This window comes from Eurypyga helias, unplaced genomic scaffold (genome assembly GCF_000690775.1).
Source record: "Eurypyga helias isolate BGI_N326 unplaced genomic scaffold, ASM69077v1 scaffold6290, whole genome shotgun sequence".
Lineage (NCBI taxonomy): Eukaryota > Metazoa > Chordata > Aves > Eurypygiformes > Eurypygidae > Eurypyga > Eurypyga helias.
Window position 1 is genome coordinate 1 of NW_010224950.1, and position 9,070 is coordinate 9,070.

Here is a 9,070-nt window from a genome sequence, read left to right on the forward strand (position 1 = left end):
TCCCGCCTCGTCGGGAGAGAGGAGGAGGCGTCCCCCCCCGCCCCGAGGACGGAGAGCGCTGAGCCCTTGGTGAAGCAGGTCCGCCTGGCTTCCTCTTCCAGCGAAGCCACGAGGGGCAAGGCAAAAATAGAGGGATACGATGTTTACGGGACGCAGAAACCTCCTAGCGCTTGGTACTTCTGAGTGTCATGTACGGAAACCTGAATGATTTCTCCTTTTCCCTCTTTTTTCCCCCTGCTGTGGCTGTGGAGTCTGTTGTGGGTTGCAGTGACGACAGCGGGAGGCTGCTGTGGGGTCTTGCAGCACACAGATTGTCAGGTGTCTGTGTCGGGACCTGTTCGGGGCCATAGAAAGGGGCTGCAGAGACAAACAGTAGTAGCCTTTAATTTTTTAGGTCAGCCTTTAGTGGGTATTGTGCCATCCGACCTGTAGAGCAGAGAAATCGGTCACTGGGGTGGGCTAGTCTGAGAGCTCCAAGTTGTCTTCTGTTGACCAAGGCACTACTTGGGCTTCTGAAGGTAGCAATACGCTTGTTTAAAAAATGGTAATAATGAAAGAGAGCCCCTGAAGCTCTGCATATGGTCACAGCAAGAGGGAGGAAGTGATGCCAGAATCTTCTCAATGACTTTGTTCATCCTCGGTTTGTGTACTATTTCAGGACTCACAGCTGACTCAAAGCCAAATGTTCAGCTTGAGCTGTAATAAGAGCTGAGGTGGAAATTAGTTTGTTCAGTGTGCTCGAGGAGTCTTCTTAAGCCACCGGTCTTTCTAGGCAAAAATAAAGCATGTGGGGAGAAAACCACCGTGGTTAGGACTATGATAAGGAGTTGCCATACGGCTGCTCAGTGTAAGTAGCAACTGAATGGCACCTATCTGTGTGCAGGCTGTATTTCAGCACTGGGGATCACAGTGCGTGGAAACAGAACAGCTTAATTTCTTCTCAATGTTTTGAAATATTTGAAAGGTCCTTTCCCATTAGTGCTTTTCTTTTATATGCACAGTGGATTTGTATCCTCACTCTGTCTCAGGTATGCAATCTATCTATACAACAGAAAAAACCCACAACTTGATAAGTTAAATATTTGTATCAGGATTCTTTATCTAAGTGACATAATGCCTGAGGAGCATAACATCTGGGGCAGCTCAGATGTGTAGAAATAATTTTATCCCAGGGGAAATAAACATCAATTTTAGCTCAGGGGAGCTTTCTAAAACTCCTGCCCTTTTAAAACTCCGAGCTTCACAAATGCTGTAGAGCATTAGGCTGAGAGAAAGAGCTGATCACTTGACCAGTAAATCCCAATGTTTGATTCTTTGCTAATACATGTCGTTTGCTAAAAAAAATGCTTAAGTCCTGCATCCAGATGTTGCTCTGTGCTGAAGGAGATGGGAGGACAGAGAAGCCTTGAAGTAGAAGCAATGGAGCAACAAGTGTTTGACATGCTCCTCCCTTTCTCCCCTCTGTCCTGCCAAAAGGGTATGCAACTGCTGTAGAAGAAAGTACGTACTTGGGAAGGAGGGAAAGGAAAGGCTGAGCAGTCCGTGCTGCATACAGCAGAGTTGCAGAGCAGCTCATAGCAAGACTACTCAGACTGGTGTGAATGGGTCATTGATTGGGTTTCCATAACAGAGCTCAACACCTCGTGCTGAAGGAGTGAGTGGTGGCGTGGTGTGTGAACTAGAATTGGTGCAGCCTGCAGTATGTGTGGTGATAATTGTGCCCTATGTTACTAGGGGTAGATTCATCCAATAAAAGTGTGTATTCCCTTTGGTTCCCATCCAACACTATTCTACATTCCTGTTTTCCTCTTCTTTCTGTCTGACATGAAAGCCACAAGAGGGCAATTTCTTTCTTATATATATTTTTTTTCCTTTAGAAATGAGTCTCTGTGTGGCACTAGACATTACAAGTAAATCACAAATACTGGCCTCCTGCACAATTCAGTTAATGTCACTGGATCTGCAATTGAGACATAAATGCAGACCCAAGATCTGAAAGTAGCATTTATCTGAAGTTTGCCATCCGGAAGTATTTACTATCCTAGTCAGTGTTTAGGTCTTTGGGGGGTTTTTACCGGCTGTCGCTAGGAGGTCTCACTCTCGTTGTGTAGTTTCCTTGTAGCAGTCACACATGGGAGTGAATAAAATCACAAATATATTTCTAACATCACCGATTAATGAAAAATAGAACACATGAGAAATGTCACATAAAGTTCAAGAAACAGGAGCCTGATTCTGGTTTTTTGGAAGAAAGACAAGCACACAAAGTGAATTCAACAGCTCTCTGTGCTAGAAGGTCACCAGTGTCTCTGAATATTTGTCTTTGTTAGCAGAACTTGATAAATATTTTCCCCACAGAAATGCACAGAAGTTGGGAGAATGCCTTATTTGGTGGTTATTGTTGAGGTTTTGCCTTCTGTCCTGTTGGAGACGCTGCTCAGAATAACGTCCTTACCAAACAGCATACAGTGTCAACACCTGTCTCTATAAATGGGTAAAATCAGTAACAACCTCTGCAACAGTATCAGTAGTTTCATGCTGTACAAGCTTCTGATGCTCTTAATTACATGGGTAAAATCGGGGATTTCACAGAGTTTAGTACCATGAAAACCAATAGTGTTTAGTTAGGCTTTTCCAGTGATCCTTCTCCCTTTAATCTCAAGTTTTACATGTTATCCCAGATACTCTTGAGCATTGCAGTCAGTAGGGATTCAGCTGCAGCTTTGCCCCAGTTATGTTGATCCAAATAGCAAAGCAGGAACCAGAGCAGCTGATGCTCTATCTACATTAGTGTATTGTGTGATGCAGTAGCGGGGGATCTGGGGATGAAAAAATTGGTGCCGAGGACCCAAGGTCCACACTGCACACATTTTAGGGGCAAGGGGTGTTGCTTCACGTTACCTTTAATCTGGTCCCGTGGATTGAATGCTCACTCATTAGTGCTGGGCTGCACATCTTTCGCTTCAGATTCAGTTTGTGCACCCTGTGGCCGTACCTGATGTGAACCAAAGCGTGGTAAGTGGTGATAACTGGGATATTTGCTTCCAAAACGTACTCTTGATCTGAACTAAATACTAGTAGTAGTGCACCCTTACTCTGCTCCTGCAATGTAATCTAAGGACTCTGTGCACAAAGGCATTTTATGGGTGGCTGCCTTGTGAAATACCAGCTGTTTGGTGATGGTTATCACCATCAGTGGGTATTGTCCGTTCTTCAGTTACTTGGTTCTCAGCCACTTTTATTAATGTCAGCCACAGTTAATTTCAGTTTGTGATAATATGACAGATTATGGCCCACAGCAGTGCCAGATCTTGGTCAGTGCCTGGTCCCCTGTGTCTGCTGTGGTTATCTAGGGAAATAGAAAGAGCAGTCAGTTGTAGCCAGCTGCATCTGGAGTCCTGACCAGATGCATCTGGAAAGCCAAAGTGTAAGCCTTCAGTCAGTCATGTACCAGCTATGGATTATTTCCCTCTTTCCATGGGTGGGTTGCAGTGTTTCAGGCTCTCCCACCGTATAGAAAACACTCAGATTCTCACAGACGAGGTTCTGAAATAGTTAAATGTCCTTCACCTGCTATGTGGATTAATTTCTAGAGAGATGATCTCGTCACAAAGGATATCACAACGTATGTCACGGGTCAAAATAATATGTAAGCTGCTCAGTGTAATCAGCTTGTTGATTTCTGCCCTTCAGGTCTTCCAGAACTTGTCAGAAATTTGACATAGTTCAAGGCTAATGATGAGCTTTGCGTTTGGATCTCTCATTTGGTCTGATAGACTGTGAGTAGTGTGTATAACAAAGACAGGACTTTGTGGACTGCATGTTTTCAGGAGACTCAAGAGAAGTCTGTTGTACCTAAAGTTGGATGTTTTCATGCTCAGCTACTGATCTTCAGGGCAGTCTGTTTTATACAATATTGTGGGGAGAATTTGTACTTTGCTAGCATCTCTGATTTTTTGTCATTGCAGAGGTTGGTCGGGTTTGAGGAAGGGTTCTAATAACTACCCTTTGGAAGCAAACAGATCTGGAGTCAGGCATGTTGAGAAAGAGCAGACTGACAGGCTTCTGATGCTACAAGCCAGGAGTAGTTACTCCCCATCCTTACAGGCTTCTCCTTTCATTTCTGTGTGTGGCCACGGTCAATTTTTCACTCCCTTCTTTTAAACTTGAGGGATAGAGCAGGGGTTAGGGCCGCTGAGTAGAGGCTTCCAAGAACTTTCTTCCAGCAGGTAATACACAGAAAGGTGTAGCATCCAGGATTAAACCTGATGCTTGTTGGCCAAAAGCTGCCGTGAAAGAAGCTGGTTCAGGCAAGCCAAGAGGAGTCTGTCTCAATGACAACCTCAGTACTTACCTTCTCCAGCTGTATCAAATTTTAGCAGCATTCTGTGGGATTTATTTCTTTGTTGATACTGGCCCTAAGCTGAAACACCCCAGTCATTCCAGAGCAGCATTGTGGGAGATAAAGGTGCTCCTGCTGACCTGCATTCTCCTTTTGTGGGCAGTCACAGCCAAGGTTATCTCATTTATCACCTCATGCAGTGAAGCAACATCACAGTCAACTACCCTTCTCTTTCTACCTATGGTAGATCCAAAGATCTCACGTTTCGGATCAGGTTAACTTTCTAAGAGCTTTTCTACGTTCCCAAGCACTGACTGTATCTGTTGCCATCTTCTGTCGATGGACCAGGTAAATTCCAGAGTTAATCTTGCATTTCTTCCTCCAATGTCAGTCTCTTCAGTCTCTCCATGTAAAGTGCCAGAGCTTTAAATAATGGCAACAAGGCAGTGCATCTTCATCCTAGATGAGAATCCAGCCCAGTATGCATCATGCCCATCTTTGTCCCCTGGTGACCTGGTGATCTGATCCTACCTTAAGTCTTATTACCCTTTGTCACCAGCAGGTTCGTTGATGCTGACAAGGAATAGTTTTTATTTTTGAAGCAATCTCCCCATTGGCCCTCCTACAATTTAATAAAATACTAACATTAATTTATACCTTGTGAAAAATGTTTTGTGATGGTCTTTCAGCAGCTGGTGTAGTTTATCTGTTACTTGATATCATTTAATTTATTTCAAAAATATACTTGGTGGGGCCCTAAATTCATTGGTTAAATTGAGCCAAACCACAAAATAGCCTTTTGGCCCTTCTCCTTTCCCCAAATCAGAGCTGTCTGTGAATTCTATGTTCTTGCATAAAGGAACAGTAAGTCCCCTTGATTCTTCCCCTGGCATATATGTGTTAATCCATAAAGATTCTGAAACAACGCACGGCAGGTTATATATTGAGAACGAACATTTCACAAGCTTGTTCTAGCTCTTGTGCTCTTTGGTCCTTGCCAGCGTGCTGGTGCCTTGGGATTCTGCAGTGTAAGGCAGTGACTTCAGTGCCTCAAGAATTTGGCATTTTGCATCTCCTTTTCTGGTTTCCATGGTTTCAAGTAGTACTTCTGTAACTTGGGGATGGAGGTAAGAGCTTTGTAAATTTTTTATAGTCCTTTTGATACGTTATTGTGTAATGGCTCTCTGAAGGAGTCACTCCAAAACTGTAGTCAAAAATACGCCTCCAGAATAGATTGACATATGGAGGACCTACAAATGCTCTTTCATACATTTTCAAGAGTGTGTTTTCAGGGATAATTGTTAGTGGTATTACTATGGTACTGGTGGCCTGTTTTTTTTTCAAATAATTACCATTCACACCATTCATATTAAATGGTGGTCCATTTTGGTGTCTCTTTCCATCTGATTCCTTTAATAATTGTTATGTTGCAGTTGTGGTTGGTAACCTGTTTGAAAGACTTCCTGGTTTGCATGTCTGGTCAGATGAGTTGAGACAGGTTGTAAGTTGTTGGTTGGTTTTTTGGTGGTGGGTTTTTTTCCCCCCCCCCCCCGTGGAATGCCTTAAAGAAAGTCTTTACTGAGCAGGCAAGGTTCTTAGATGCTGTCACTTCAAACCTTCAGCTGAAGAGTTTGCTCTTAACACAAGAGCTAAGTAATGTGCTTGCTTGTTTTCATGCTAAGAGATGCTGTGTCAGTCTTGTTGGACGTGTTTAATTACTGAGCTAAGAAGTAAATGCCTGCAGGATCACTCCATAATCACTGATTAATGTAGACATTCTTAGTGATTTGTTTGTGGTGTTTTGCTGAAAAAGGTTCATAATTAGCTACTGCTCTTTGACAAAAATCATGTTTTTTTTTTTTTATATGCTGAGTGATGATTTAAAATACCTGAAAATTTCAAATGGGCAGTTCACTGCGTAGGTAGTTAAGATTCATAGGAGTGGATTCCTGATCTTGCACAGGGAAACTCACTGTTGGGTTTGGATCTTCATCCACTTTCTTTCCAGCAGAGAAAAATGCAATTACAGGGTTAAATATATTAAACTGCATTCTTAAGACAAGTTCGTGGTTAGGATCTGGTTATCTTTTGTATATAAATACAAAATACATGAATACCCAGAGAGACTGTGTGCATCTCTTGTGTTTAATCTGTGTACCAACAGACTAGATAATGAAGTGATATGCTTCATCTACAGATCTTCCGGAAAATTTTTCTGGAAAGGCAGTGTTTCATTCCTGAGGCTGACTAGTCAGAAGGACCTGCATGTTATGGCAACAACAACTGCTTTTTAGTGATAATAATAACAACTCATTCAGCAAGGAGGAAAAACTAAACAAAAACCCAGGCACCCTACAGCAATTTGAGGTGAAGCAACAGGGAAAGAAATCAGTGACCGTAACCATCAGGAAGCCATAGTTCAGAACAGTAACCTTATACTTCTTTGGAAACAAACCAGCTTTATTTGGAGTAGTTCTTTTCTGCTGATCAAGTGAATTAATTCAATGGCTTTATCTTAGATATTGAGCCTACTCACATCTCCTGATTTTTGGCTGCCTCTGTCTCCTGTTGATCTGCAAACAATCATAGGTGACAGTGTAAAAATAGAAACATCCTAAGATTTTTGAGATCCTGTGTTATTCTTGCAGGCATCTCTTTTTTCATTTCCATCCATCTGCTCATCTTTCCTTAGAACTGGATTAAGCAGCTGAGCCTTGGTTTTGGGAACAGCCGTATTTGATCAGATCTTTCACCAAGTAGGACTCACTGCTCCTCGTTTGATGGCCTTTCTGGCTTTCCCTGGCTTTTTCTGGCACTCACTGAGACTGCTTGCACTTCCAGTAACTTTCCTTTTACTTTACCCTATTTTATTTTGTTGGTAAACTAACCTATTGCAGGTTGTAGGCTGGTTTTAGCAAGTTTTTCATTGGTCTGGAAATTTCATGCTGTCTTTTTTTTTTTTTTTAATTAAGTTTTATATATGCTGGTTTGCTCTTGTCTAACCAGTTTTGTTTCAGTTCCAGTGTCTTCCCAGGTGTTACCAGACTTTCAGAGTTCAAATCTAGATTTTTTTTTTTTAAATTTAAGTTTTGTGAATACATGTTAAGCATTTTTAATCAGTGTGATTATATAATAGGTTTAGCAGGAGCTTAACCTAGAGGTTACCTTAAAAAAACTGGCAGTGGATGTATTTTTAAGATCTTGTACATATTCCTAGCTTTAATCATTCCAGTAGCCAGGAGGCTTCTGGCTACATTTATAAGCATTTAATCCACACAGTTTGCTAATTGTTTATACTATAATTTGTTGTTGGCATCTGTTTTTATTTGAGGTGTCTAAATATTCATCCAGGCTTCTGTCTGTCATTCTCTTCAGGAGCTATTTCTGTTTTAATCCCTTTCTGAAAGCTAGTGAACAACACCAAAAATCATCTGCCTCTTTAATACATAGATATTCTATGTACACTGGAGTGGATTTGAAAACTTACCTTAACATAGCTGCAAATCTCTAGTTTTGTTTTTATTCCCAGTTTGTTTTAATCTCTGTCCTGTGCAGTATTGAGCCACACTAAAAATATCGTCATTAGTGTGCCATTGCTCTACAGCAGGGCACTCAGGCATGCTGTGTCTGAGTTCTGTGATAACTTTAATTAGGTTAGAAGTATATCAGAATTTAAAATACACTAATTTTTAAATTTTGTTTTCGTGTGTTCCTTTTCTAGGATTCTCAGAGAGTTGCATTCATTTGTCTTGTTACTTTTATTTAGATTTGCCTATTAATTTTAAATTTGTTTTGTTATCCTCTTGGAAATTTTTTTAAAATTCCAGAGTCTGTATTCAATACAAGTTTTATGACCGACTGAGGTTTATTTTTGCAGAACTACCATTTAAGAGCTTTTGAAGAATTTAAAAATCAGATTGATATATAAAACCTCAGCTAATCTGTGTAACAGCATTTTAATGGAATATTGGGTTGGAAGAAAAATTGGTTTGGCATCTCTCTGCGTGGTAGCTTAAAACCAGCCAGACACACTGGCTAGCTACGCTCCTTCATTTTGTTTTCCAGCCTTGTAAACACTTCCACATTCCATCTGTGGTGTCTAGTCCATGCATGAATAAAATATGAAGTAATTTAATACCACATATTATGTGAGGGGATTGCTGTTTATTCTCAGGCTTGAAACTTTTTTAGATCACATACTGAAACCTCTTGGGTTTTTGCTACTCATTCAGGTCTGTGGTGAACAAATAATGTCTCATGCTCTGTAATGTGGAAAAAACAAATTGGTTTTGTACTTTTATTTATACCATGACTGCATTCTTGGAAAAGATGCAGAGGAGCAGAGAGGAGTTAGCTCTCACTTCTGTTCTTGTACGTGGACTCATGGAGGTGATACAGAGCCCATGGTCCATCCCAGGTAACAGCCTCCTGAGAGCTTGCATCCAACAAGCAGCTGTGGTTGGATCGCAGACAAGTAACTGTAAGTCTCTGTAGTCCTTTACCTCAAGACTAGTAACCTTTCAGGATGCAGGTTACAACTCAGATGAAGGGATAAAGGGAATGTCTTAATAGCTTTGTTTCCTTATCAGCTAAACCTCTGTGCCGACAGCAGGTTGGTATCACAAGGCCATTAGGGTTTATAGCAGGAGATACTGTGCATGTGGGCTTGAAACTGTTATTTGCTCTACGTTTGGTACGCTGCAAAGCTGTAGTTGTGCAACCATGTAC